Source organism: Panthera leo, chromosome F3, assembly GCF_018350215.1.
Source record: "Panthera leo isolate Ple1 chromosome F3, P.leo_Ple1_pat1.1, whole genome shotgun sequence".
Classification (NCBI taxonomy): Eukaryota; Metazoa; Chordata; class Mammalia; order Carnivora; family Felidae; genus Panthera; species Panthera leo.
The window spans coordinates 38,975,740-38,989,231 of NC_056696.1; positions in this window are offsets into that span (position 1 = coordinate 38,975,740).

Genomic DNA, 13,492 nt, shown 5'->3' on the forward strand with positions numbered 1-13,492 from the left:
TGGGGAAAGGATAATCTCTACAATAAATGATACTGGGAAAACTGGTTAGCCATATGCAAAAAAATGAAACTAGACTCCTATATCATACACAAAAATTACCTCAAAATGGATTAAACACTTGAACATAAGACCTGAACCCACAAAACTAGTAGGCATTACAGAAAATGTAGAAATATAAGAAAATGTAGGCAGTAAACTACTTGACATCAATCTTGGAAGTGATTTTTTAATTTGACAACAAAAGCAAAGGCAACATAAAGCAAAAAGAAATAAGTGGGACTACATCAAACTAAAAAACTTTTGCACAGCAAAGGAAACCATCAAAAAACTGAAAAAGCAACCTACTGAATGGGAGAAAATGTCTACAAATCATCTATCTGATAACGAGTTAATATACAAAATATATAAGGAATACATGTGACTTAATAGCAAAAAAAAAAAAAAACCTGATTAAAAAATGGGTAGAGGAACTGAATAGACATTTTTCCAAAGAAGACCTACAAAAGGCCAACAGGTGCACGTGGGCACTGTCAGTAAGAATGTAAAATGGTGCAGCCACTACAGAAAACAGTTTGGAGTCTCCTCAAAAATTAAAACAAGAACTAGCATATTATCCAGCAATCCCACTTCTAAGTATATGACCAACGGAAATGAAAATAGAATCTTGAAGATATATCCACACTCTCATACTTACTGTGGCATTATTCACAATAGCCAAGATGCAGAAACAACTTAAGTGCCAGTCAATAGAACAATAGAAGAACATAAAATGATATACATATATGTATCATATATATTATGATATATATATATATATATATATATATATAAATAAAATATTAAGTACTATTCAGCCACGACAAAGAAGGAAACCTGTCTTTTGTGACAACATGGGTGGACCCTGAAGGCATTATGCTAAGTGAAATAAGTCAGATGGAGAAAGATAAATACTGTACGATCTCATGTATATGTAGAATCTAAAAAAGCCCAATTCGGGGTACCTGGGTGGCTCAGCTGGTTGAGAGACCAACTCTTGATTTCGGCACAGGTCATGATCTCACAGTTCATGAGATTAAGCTGCTGTTGGGCTCTGCACTGACAGCACAGAGCCTGCTTGGGATTCTCTCTATGTCCCTCCTCTGATCATGCTCACTCACACTCTCTCTCTCTCAAAATAAATAAACATTTAAAAATTAAATTAAATTAAATTAAATTAAATTAAGCCAAATTTGTAGAAACTGAGACTGGAATGCTGGCTGCCAGAAACTTGGGGGTGGAGGAAATGTGTGGGTCAAAGAGTACAAATTTCCAGCTATAGGATGAATACATTCTTGGATCTAATGTGCAATATGGTGATTATAGTTAATAATATTGTATTATATACTTGGAAACTGCTAAGAAGGACCTTCAGTGTTCTTACCATAAAAAAGAAATGGTATTTGTTTGATGTGATGAAGGTGTTAACTAATGCTATGGTGATAATCATCCTACAATACATAAGTATGTCAAACCAATACATTGTACACCTTTAAGTTACACAATGTTGTATGTCAATTATATCTCAATAAAACTTGGGAGAAAAAAGAAACCTGGGAGCTCATGCTAATAAAAAACTTGACTTCAGCTTATTTTTCCAAAGATTTTTCAGAAAAGGATTAAGTTTGTGTCTCTGTTATTCAGATGGATGCCTTAATATATACTTTTCTTGGCCACTTATGGGTTAGAAACAAAAATAAAGGGGTGCCTGGCTGGCTCAATAGGGGGAGCATGTGAATCTTGATCTCAGGGTTGTAAGTTCAAGCCCCACATTGGGTATAGAGATTATTTAAAAATAAAATCTTTAAAAAAAAAAAAAGAAACAAAATAAGATCATCTACTTCTAGGATGCAATAAAAAAAAATTTAAATCAATCACAGTCTGCATTTACAATTAATTTTGAAGTGCTTTCTTAAAGTATTCTTATCAGTGACGTGCAAAAAACTGAATCCTTGGCAAAGACTTCAACATATTGTTAGATAAACATTGTAAGTGAACCTTTTTAATGCTCCAGAATACACTTCAACAATGAATATAGTTGGCACAAAAACAGACACATAGACCAATGGAATAGAATAGAAACCCCAGAACTAGACCCACAAACGTATGGCCAACTCATCTTTGACAAAGGAGGAAAGAACATCCAATGGAAAAAAGACAGTCCCTTTAACAAATGGTGCTGGGAGAAGTGGACAGCAACATGCAGAAGGTTGAAACTAGACCACTTTCTCACACCACTCACAAAAATAAACTCAAAATGGATAAAGGACCTGAATGTGAGACAGGAAACCATCAAAACCTTAGAGGAGAAAGCAGGAAAAGACCTCTCTGACCTCAGCCGTAGCAATCTCTTACTCGACACATCCCCAAAGGCAAGGGAATTAAAAGCAAAAGTGAATTACTGGGACCTCATGAAGATAAAAAGCTTCTGCACAGCAAAGGAAACAACCAACAAAACTAAAAGGCAACCAACAGAATGGGAAAAGATATTTGCAAATGACATATCGGACAAAGGGCTAGTATCCAAAATCTATAAAGAGCTCACCAAACTCCACACCCGAAAAACAAATAACCCAGTGAAGAAATGGGCAGAAAACATGAATAGACACTTCTCTAAAGAAGACATCCGGATGGCCAACAGGCACATGAAAAGATGTTCAACGTCGCTCCTTATCAGGGAAATACAAATCAAAACCACACTCAGATACCACCTCACGCCAGTCAGAGTGGCCAAAATGAAGAAATCAGGAGACTATAGATGCTGGAGAGGATGTGGAGAAACAGGAACCTTCTTGCACTGTTGGTGGGAATGCAAATTGGTGCAGCCGCTCTGGAAAGCAGTGTGGAGGTTCCTCAGAAAATTAAAAATAGACCTACCCTATGACCCAGCAATAGCACTGTTAGGAATTTATCCAAGGGATACAGGAGTACTGATGCATAGGGGCACTTGTACCCCAATGTTTATAGCAGCACTCTCAACAATAGCCAAATTATGGAAAGAGCCTAAATGTCCATCAACTGATGAATGGATAAAGAAATTGTGGTTTATATATACAATGGAATACTACGTGGCAATCAGAAAAAATGAAATCTGGCCTTTTGTAGCAACGTGGATGGAACTGGAGCGTGTGATGCTAAGTGAAATAAGCCATACAGAGAAAGACAGATACCATATGGTTTCACTCTTATGTGGATCCTGAGAAACTTAACAGAAACTCATGGGGGAGGGGAAGGAAAAAAAAAAAAAAAGAGGTTAGAGTGGGAGAGAGCCAAAGCATAAGAGACTGTTAAAAACTGAGAACAAACTGAGGGTTGATGGGGGGTGAGAGGGAGGGGAGGGTGGGTGATGGGTATTGAGGAGGGCACCTTTTGGGATGAGCACTGGGTGTTGTACGGAAACCAATTTGACAATGAATTTCATATATTAAAAAAAATAAATAAATAAATAAAAAGTGGTATATACATACAAAAAAAAAAAAAAACAATGAATATATTAATTCCAAATTAATATTCCTCAGGTAGGGGCACCAGGCTGGCTCAGTTGGAAGAGGAAGCAACTCTTGATCTCGGGGTCGTGAGTTTGAACCCTACATTGGGTATAGAGATTACTAAAAAACTAAACAAACTTAAAAAAAAATATTGCTAGGGCATATAGAACTTAGAATAATATTCTAACATTCTGAGTAGCTATATTAGAAGTTGTATGTGTTTTGATGATGTTAGCTACAGCACACAATGTCATCATGTATTTGTTTTTCGAAAATAAAACAATCAAAAAATAATTTACTGTGTCCTTAAAAAAAAAAAAGAGTACAACTTGATAGTATGGGATTTTTAATACAAATTAAATGTTTTAGGATAGGAAAATACCTGGCACAAAGCAAGCATGAAACAAATGATCATTTCCTTCCATCCTCCAGTTCATAAAAAAAATTTCTTATGTCAAATTGCTCTATCAAATCCTCAGATGGTAGGTACTATATCTCATCCTCAAATGAAAGAAATGAAGTAATGAATGAGTAAACTGTCTTGGTGACTGCCTCTCCCCTGCAGAGTAGGAGAATTAGTCTTGTTAAACCCCACACGACTCTCTATAGTGTATAGGGAAGAGGCCACTCCATGTGTCTAAGTCCTCAAGACATAGTTATAAGCACTGCACAGTCTCAAAGATGGGTCTCATCTGGTGACAATTTTCCCAGCATCCTGAGAGGTAGGGAAGCTTCTGAAAGTGAACTCCCAAGTTCCTAGCTTACAAGTAATCACTCTCTCCTTAGTCCTTAATAAGAACCAAGAACCTTGACTTGAAGAAAGGTGTGTGTCCCTCAGGTGTGACAGTGGGATGTAATTAGTTTCCATGCACTGTTCGAACCTGTACTAGTCTAAATATATTTGTTTGTTCTTCTTGTTCAGAGGTTCCAAAGGATTATTTGAAAAGTTAAACTCTTTCATGCATGGTTGAGACTTGCTCATGACAAGCTGTTTGCTAAATATGTGATACGTCTAGTTACATAATTAGCAACCCAATTTATGTCAACATAAATGTGTTCCCCATAGGAAAATCTAGGAGATTTGTTCTTGGCACTTGCTAAAACTCACCTTTACCATGTAACTTATTCTCCACAGCAACTTATACAGTAATCTAGAAAAGCTGAATCGATCACATCATATCAGCAAAGTAAAAGCTGTGATGGAATTCACTAGTTAACAGAGGATACTGGTGTAAAACATGTTCATTATGCTTGGTTAAAAGATAACTATACCCCAGGGGTGCCTGGGTGGCTTAGTCAGTTAAGTGTCCGACTCTTGATTGGCTCTGGTCATGATCTCACAGTTCATGGGTTCCAGCCCTGCACAGGGCTCTGTGCTGACAGCTCGGAGCCTGCTTGGGATTCTCTCTCTGCCACACCCTCACCCCTTCTCACACACATGTGTACCCTCTCTCTCTCAAAATAAATAAAATTTAAAAAAAAAAGAAAGCTATACCCCTTATTGCTCTGAGTAATATGCTCAGTAAGAAGCATATCAAATCTAACTGCTATCACATCAAGTTTTAGTTACAACTGAAATGGTTTTTTCTGTGACAGGACTTTTTACTACATGAATAACCCAATATTTCAGAGACTTAATTGTAATGTTGAAAGAAATAGGCTTAATTTACTCCACCATTCATATTTCTAAAAGTATAGATTTGATGTCAGATCCAACAATCTGGGCTCTAAGATGTCTTCTTTGGAAGCTGATAATCTATAGCACTGTTTTAAAATATTAAAACATGAAAATTAAAACATTAAAATATGATTCATATAAATTAACAGGAAAACTAATCCAACTGGCTAATAATGACAAAATCTGTGCTTAGTTTTAAATATGGCATAGGCATATCTGTGTGTGTGTGTGTTTGTGTGTGTGTGTGTGTGTGTGTGTGTGTGTGTGCGCGTGTAGAAGGAGAAATGGAAGGCAATTGAAAGGAAAAAGAAGATGAAGAGGGGTGGAGAGAAAACGGAGAAGCAAGGAGAGGTTTAGTCTTGGCTCTGACACTGACCCTCACAAGCTGCATGACCCAATGCAAGTTCCTATGAACTCCCAGCTCCCAGCTTTGTATTGAGAACAATTATTTCTGTTTGTAAGTTGTCATTGAGATCCCTTGTCTCAGTGTGTGACCCAATGAAGATGCTCAACAAATGACAGCTGACAATGTCCTTTTCTATCCATGGGTTCATTTGATTATTTAACTCCTAAATGCGCTGTCTACTGGTCCCATTCTTCCTTGAAGAGCCTATGACAGTCTCCTGTGCACAGTGCACCTTCACAAAAAATTTTTGTGCCTCACCCACAAGTATTTCTCAAATGTTTATATAATAAAAGCTCATGTTTGTTTCTAACTTCATGAAACACTTTCATGTACATTATGTTATTTGAGCCCTTAACCTAGGAGACTGAGTCCTAACACCCCCCACAACCCCTTGAAGGAGGCAGAACAAGGATTACCGTCCCCATCTTACACCTAGAACACTGAAGGTCCCAAAGGCCCAGAGATTTGCCTTAACTCTTGCAGCCAGCAAGTGGGCTGGTCTTCTGCCCAAGAACTCTGGCTCCTTCCTGCTCATCCCAGGCTTCCCTTAGAATATGAGCTTTACAGAAGCTGGCACCATCTAGGACCCAATTCTACCCCCTTTATTTCTGTGGATGGTGAGCATTCGAGTACCAATTATTACCATGTACAGCATAGTGGGGTATTTGAAAAAGAAGATACCATTTCACTCTAATGACCACCTTCCTGCCAGTGGTCAGATTGAAATCCCCCGGGGTGGGAGAGGAAACAGTATTTCAGAAGAAGAAGCACAAATAGCTTCCCTTGTTCTCAGCATTTGATTCCATTTTATTTCCTTTCCCTACTACCGTCTGAAATAAGCATCGAGCAAAGTAGTCATTTTCTGGGGCACCCAGTATGTAATTGTTGAGGAAATAACTGTGCTCCATCTGTCTTAGCTAATTTATTGCCACATACCATGCTGGCCTGAATTGCCGCAGTGACATTGCTGGGTTCAGGTAGAGAACAGGGCACTCCCACTCCCAGTGTTTATGCACAGAGTTTTTACTGAGGGTTGTTTGAATTAAAGATCTCGTGGTTTTTAAAATGGTGCGGGAGGGGCACTGGGGTGGCTCAGTTGGTTAAGGGTCCGACTTCAGCTCAGGTCATGACCTCACGGTTCATAGGTTCGAGCCCTGCGTCGGGCTCTTTGTTGACAGCTCAGAGCCTGGAGCCTGCTTCAGATTCTGTGTCTCCCTCTCTCTCTCTGCCCCTACCCTGCTCATGCTCTGTCTCTCTCAAAAATAAACAAACATTTAAAAAAAGGTTTTTTTTTTAAGTGGTGAGGGAGTGAAAACTTTTGTTCTAGATGATTATAGGTTTGACTAAAGAGAAACTTGAAATGGAAGCAAGAGACACAGGCAGAGGTAAAACAGAATGAGCCACTGGATGATCACAAGAATAAAATTTTGCATTTCTAAACTATCTACAGAGTAGCTCGTTAAACCTTGTAGCTATTAGGTTAGTGCTTACAATTTCTTTTAGATAACACAGAAGTTCCATTTCCTTATTAGTGGAAACTAAGGGCCAGTTACTGGCAATCAACCTGGGGGGGGGGGGCACGTTGTACAGCAGTTGGCTCCTGCCCTGAAGAGAAGAATGTCTGAGAAAGCAGGGAGGAAAGACAGAGACCACCAGGGAGTGGCAGAGGTGGCCTGGAGCAGGTGGGAGCATCAGGCAGGAGGCAAGCTCCCATGACTCATGTAGGACTGTGGTCTCAGAGGTTTGACAAGTGAGTGCAGTGAAAAGCTGGAGAAAAAAAACCACCACTCACTGTGCACCTTCTCCTAGTGAGGGGCAGAGCAGAGGCATGAGAATGTTGATGTGTACCTACCCAGCCACTCGTCTCACAAAGTGGGGCAGTCTCTACACCTGTTTCCTGAAGTTCTACCTAATGGTCCTTCCTGTGGTTCCCATGGGTCCCCATCTTTTTCCCTTCATGTCAACTATTTTGCATTCTTACTTTTAATGCTGCCATAGAGGAAAATTAATAAAATATAAATTTAAAGTATGTGCAAATTAAATTTATTTGCTCACTTAAGAAATACTTCCTGAGCCCCTATGATGTATCAACAGAATGTGCCAGGGATACAGCAAATGAAAAGGCAGAGGCAGTCCTGCCCTCTTGGAGATGTGATGTTTGTACTAGGAAGGCAAATACTTAACACTGCTTTAATTTTTAAGGAAGGTCTAATTTCATAAGCAAATCATGTATCTTAAGTATATTAGCAGGAAAAAAAATGTAGTGTTTGAAAGTTATTGACAAAAGAGTATAAGCTTTTACTATGTACTCAAAGGAAACAGATTCTCTGAGGTTCCTGCTTCTTCCTGGAAGAAATCCACCAGGTGCCATTATAAGGCCCTAACAACCTCCATTATCTTACCTCAAGTATCTTTGATACTATCAGACAGGAGTATTCCAAGCGTGGTCCCGAACCTGCTTCACCTGCATTACTTGGGAACTCCTTAGAAATGCACACTATTCCAGGGGTGTCTGTGGCTCAGTAGGTTCAGCATCAGACCTTGGTTCAGGTCATGATCTCATGGCTCGTGAGTTCAAGCCCCGCCTCAGGCTCTGCACTGACAGCTCAGAGCCTGGAGTCTGCTTCAGATTGTGTCTCCCTCTCTCTCTGTGCCCCTCCCCCCGTCAAAAATAAATAAACATTAAAAAATTAAGAAAAAAAGGAAGAAAGAAAAACAAGTGCCCACTATTTGGCCCCAGTTTCAACCTAACAAATCAGAACTCTAGGGCTAGGGCCCAGAAATCCATGTTTCAATAATCCCACCAGGTAATTCTAATGCACACTACAGTGTGAAAGCCTGTTTGATAAGATAACGTCAATCAAAAGTCATCCCCAGTGGCAAGGCTCTTGACCTCAACAGAGTCTCTAGACCTTATTCCCCACACTTGGAACTGCCTGAACATCACTTATAAGCTGATTTTCATCACCTAATCCTTAGGCAAGAAAAATATGAGGACAAAGTTTGATAGCTCAGCATAAAACAAGCTTTACCAGGGTTATCCTCTCAGCTTTGAATTCTGCTTTGAGCAACCAGGCTCTTTTGTATTCTCCTGAGCAAGCCTTGCCCCATTATCCAGTTTCAGTAAATCTGCCATATTATCTTTTGCTTAACCTCTGCCTTCTGTCCCATCTCAATATCTTGATATCTTCATTTCCTAATTACTCTAGGTGACTGCTCTCCCAGCCCTGAAAATGAGGTTCAGGGTCTACAACTCCACATCTGGCTGTCAAACTTTTGTCTGACTCACACTTGCTGTAGGATCCTTTGCCTTCTGGCTGCTGTGCAACCTCTGTGATCAGGGCTGCATCGCCTGTTCAATCTTCCACTTGCCTGTGCCCCGCAGTCTAACACTCCTGAGATTACAGGTGTTCATCACAGTCAGCTGAGAAATCCATTTGGCCCTTGACAAGAGACCTGAAGTATGTTCTGTTTCCAGATCTTAGTGGATAAACACCTTCCTAGAATTCTAGTTGACAAATAAAATTGTATTCTAGGTGATGAAAAGAGAAATAACTGGGTAGAACATTTATTGACAATCCAATAATCTACCTTTCCTTATGGAACAAAAATTACCTTCAAAGTACCACCCTGATTCAATCACCTAGACTGCAGTCCCCACAGTTACTGGTAAGGCTCACATCCCTGTCGTACCCTACTGTGTCTCACGGAGTGTCTTACACAATGCACGGCAACATGGTAAGCACTCGATAAATATGTGCTACATAAATGAAGGCATAGTCTATTCCCTTTCTCTTGTTTTCCAGCTAATTTATAAATTAGCTTAGTCATCATTCTCACATGCTTATTAAGTACCATCATGGGAAACATTAGGGCCAAGACTGACTGTTGATTGCACAAAGAGAACAAAGAGAGGGGAGAGGGTTCATTTAAAACATGCACACTGTCCTGGGGGCCAGACAACTGGATTTCTCTCATGGCTTAGCCACTGGTTATCTAAGTTACCTGAGCATGTAGCATAAGATGTCTCAATTGCCTCATCTGCAAAAGGATGAGATTGGATTATACAGTCTCAAAATCTCCTTCTGGCTCTATCATTCTAGGACCTTACAGTGGACCAAAGTCCCCTGGTTTTTAATTTTTAGAATAGATTCAACACAGAAGTTGCTGACATGCTACATAACTTATTATATTTCATTACAGTGCATAAAGGTAATTATTTTTCTGCTAATATAGGTAAGAGACATAATTTGCTTTAAAAATGGATATTCCCTTCAAATTTGAAATAGACTACAGGTAGTCTTGCTCAAGGGTATAGAGGTTGGCTGATCTTGGCTGCAGACTCTGAAATGGGTTTAGGTCTGCTTCACACGTCTCCTCCTTCTCTTTGGATCAGCAGCTACCTGAGGATGTTCTTGTGTTAACTGGTAGAAGCACAAGAAGCCAAGTCAAATCACACAGGAAAATTTAAAACCTCTGTTTGCATCACAGCCACTGATATTCATTCTACTGACCAGGACACGAAAAGATGTTCAACATCATTAAGCCATTAGGGAAATGAAAACCAAAGCGATAAGATACAACTTCACACCCACTAGGATGACTATAATCAAAATGACAGATTATAATAATATTGTTGAAGATATGGAGGAACTGGAATCCTCAAACATTACTGAAGAAATATAAAATGGTACATCTACTGGAGAAAAAAGATTGGCAATTCTCCAAAATAGAGGTATCTTATGGTTCGATGCTATCCCTATGTATATACTCAAGAGAACTGAAAACATTTGCTCATATAAAAACTTGTACATGAATGCTCCTAACAGCTTTATTCACAACAGCCAAATGGTGGAAACAAGCAAAATGTCCATTAACAAATAAACAAAATGTGGCATACCCATACAATGGAATATTATTTGACCATAAAAAGAAATGAAGTCTTAGTTCATGCTGCAGCCTACGTAAGTCTTTAAAACACTGTAGTGAGTAAAAGAAGCCAGACACAAAAGACCACGTAACATATGATTCTATATGACATGTCCAAAATAGATGGACATATCTTTCTTATAAAGACAGAAAGTAGATTAGTGGCGGCTTGGAGTTGGGGGAGGGTGGAATAGGCAGAGACTGCTGACTAGTATATGGTTCCTTTCTGGGGTAATGAAAATGTCCCTAATTAGATGACAGTAAGGGTTGCACATTTTCATGAATATGCTAAAAGCCACTGAACTGTACACTTTAAAATGGTGAAGTTTATGGTATATGAATTACGTTTCAATAAAAAATAAGATTAGAGTTTCAATGAGTAAAGTAAATCAATGAGATAAGAAGTAAATCAATGAGATAAGAAAATATGTATGTTCTGCCTATTCTAGAAGGAGGGACTGTGAAGCCACACAGTAAAGGCTTCAATGTATGGTCCATAATTAAAAGGAGTGAAGAAGTGGAAAATTAATCCAGCATACTAAAAATAATGTTCTGTATTTTCATAAATTTTAAGCATATTTTCAAAGCTTAAAAAGCAGAGAGGAATTCTCAGCAGAGATAAACTTGGAAATGCCCAACATTAATAATATATATTTGCCTAAAAATAAATTATATATAAATATATATATATATATATATATATATATATATTTTTAGATACATATATAGATAGATCTCCTGTAGAAATCCTGCTTTCAGGAGCTTCTTGAAACAAGGTGGAAACAAACCATCAAACATCAGTAATGAGGGATGAGAAACAATTGGAATTTGTGAAGCATCTGAATTATAAACATTCTTGAAGTACAGTTTCATTCCTTTCAAATACAAACAACATAAACTAATCTGGAGAAAAAAAAACACCTGGTAGAAATCTTTAGAAAATTAGTTTAATGAGATTTCAAATTGCAATTAGCACATCAATTATCCATATATAAATTGTGTTTCTACAGTGCTTAGTGGAATTTTTTAAGTGCCTCAAACCATGTATTCTGTTGAACAACTTAAAAATTTCCTCCTACCCTCAGGTCTTGTTTACATATTTAATGTGTGTTATCTACAAATTAAGTGTTTGCTCATGCACCCTAATGTTTATAGCAGCATTATCAACAGCCAAAGTATGGAAAGAGCCACAACGTCCATCGATGGATGAATGGATAAAGAAGATGTGGTGTATATATACACACACACACACACATATATACACACATATATATACACACATATATAATGGAGTATTACTCAGCAATCAAAAAGAATGACATCTTGCCATTTGCAACTCCGTGGATGGAACTGGAGGGTATTATGCTAAGTGAAATTAGAGAAAAACAAATATCACATGACTTCACTCATATGAGGACTTTAAAATACAAAACAGATGAACAAAAGGGAAAGCAAAAATAATATAAAAACAGGGAGGGGGACAAAACATAAGAGACTCTTAAATATGGAGAACAAACAGAGGGTTACTGGAGGGGTTGTGGGAGGGGAGATGGGCTAAATGGGTAAGGGGCATTAAAGAATCTGAAATCCTTGTTGCACCATATGCTAACTTGGATGTAAATTAAAAAAATAAATTAAATTTAAAAAAAGAAAAAAAATTAAGTATTTGCTTAGCAAAATAAACCTCAGTACTACGCTCCTAACTCAACCATCACCAGTTGAAAATCACTCAAGTTCCAACTTCATTTGATCTTCCTCATGATACATCATGGTAAAGCAGTGAATGGCAATAAAAAGAGATTTTAAATTCGAGTCTCAGAATTAAAGTGCCTGAATGTTCTGATTCTACATATGCAGCTAACACTCTTTTCTATACACCAGGCTTACAGTGGCCCATGTTAATGTACACCTGAAAAACAAAAGGCCCTCCTACACAGAAATTCCTCTGTGAAGTACAACTCATTAACTCTTCTTAGCTTTATCTAAAACTGACCTGATCAGGTTACAGTTAAACTCATACCTCTCTCATCTCGCCATAACCAAAATATCCTAGGTAATCAGAAGCACAAGTGAAAACTATCAACATGTTCCAAAGGAATCATTCTTTGGTTTGAGATTCCAGAGAAACAATACATACAACCTCCCCACACACACAATCCTACTAAATTGCAGTTACTACCTTCCCATTTACTGCTCAAAACTCTTCAGAAGGGGGTGCACCATGGACGACAAAATCCTTGATTTCGTTGGATACCAGGGAAGAAAAAAGAGAGAGGCAGCAAAAATGTGCACTACAGACGAGAGAGAGAAGTGTGGGAAAAGAGCAATGAATGGGTTAGAAGTAATTCTTGGGCAGAAGCAAGACAAGAATAGAGTGAAAACCAAGAAGAGAAGGAACACAAGAAAAAAAAATCATGGGATGGGTTAAACAGGTTAAGGGGATTATGAGTACACTTATGAGCACTGAGGTATTGTATAGAATTGCTGAATCACTATCTTGGACACCTGAAGCTAATATAATACAGTTAACTATACTGGATTGATAATAATTAATTAATTAATAGATGAATAAATAAACAAATAAATAAATAGAAAAGGCTATTCCTCTGAGAGTAGGCAAAGCAAAGAGAAGCTAAAAGAAAGAAAAGGGACAGAAACTTAAAACTGAGGAACAAGATATGCAATATTTTATAAGCAAAATTTGGGCAAAGTATCTGACTTCATATGGTAAAAATGGTATCTGTGGAATAAATAAATGAGCATCTAACTCTGAAGCAACAGCAATAAAAGCAAACTCACCATTTCATCTCCAAAACTCATTCTTTGCTGATGTCCTTTCTTCTGTTAATAGTGTCATCCTTTTAGGGGCACCTGGGTGGCTCAGCCGGTTAAGCTCCTGGCTCTGGATTTCCACTGGGGTCATGGTCTCACTATTGGTAGGATCGAGCCCCGTGT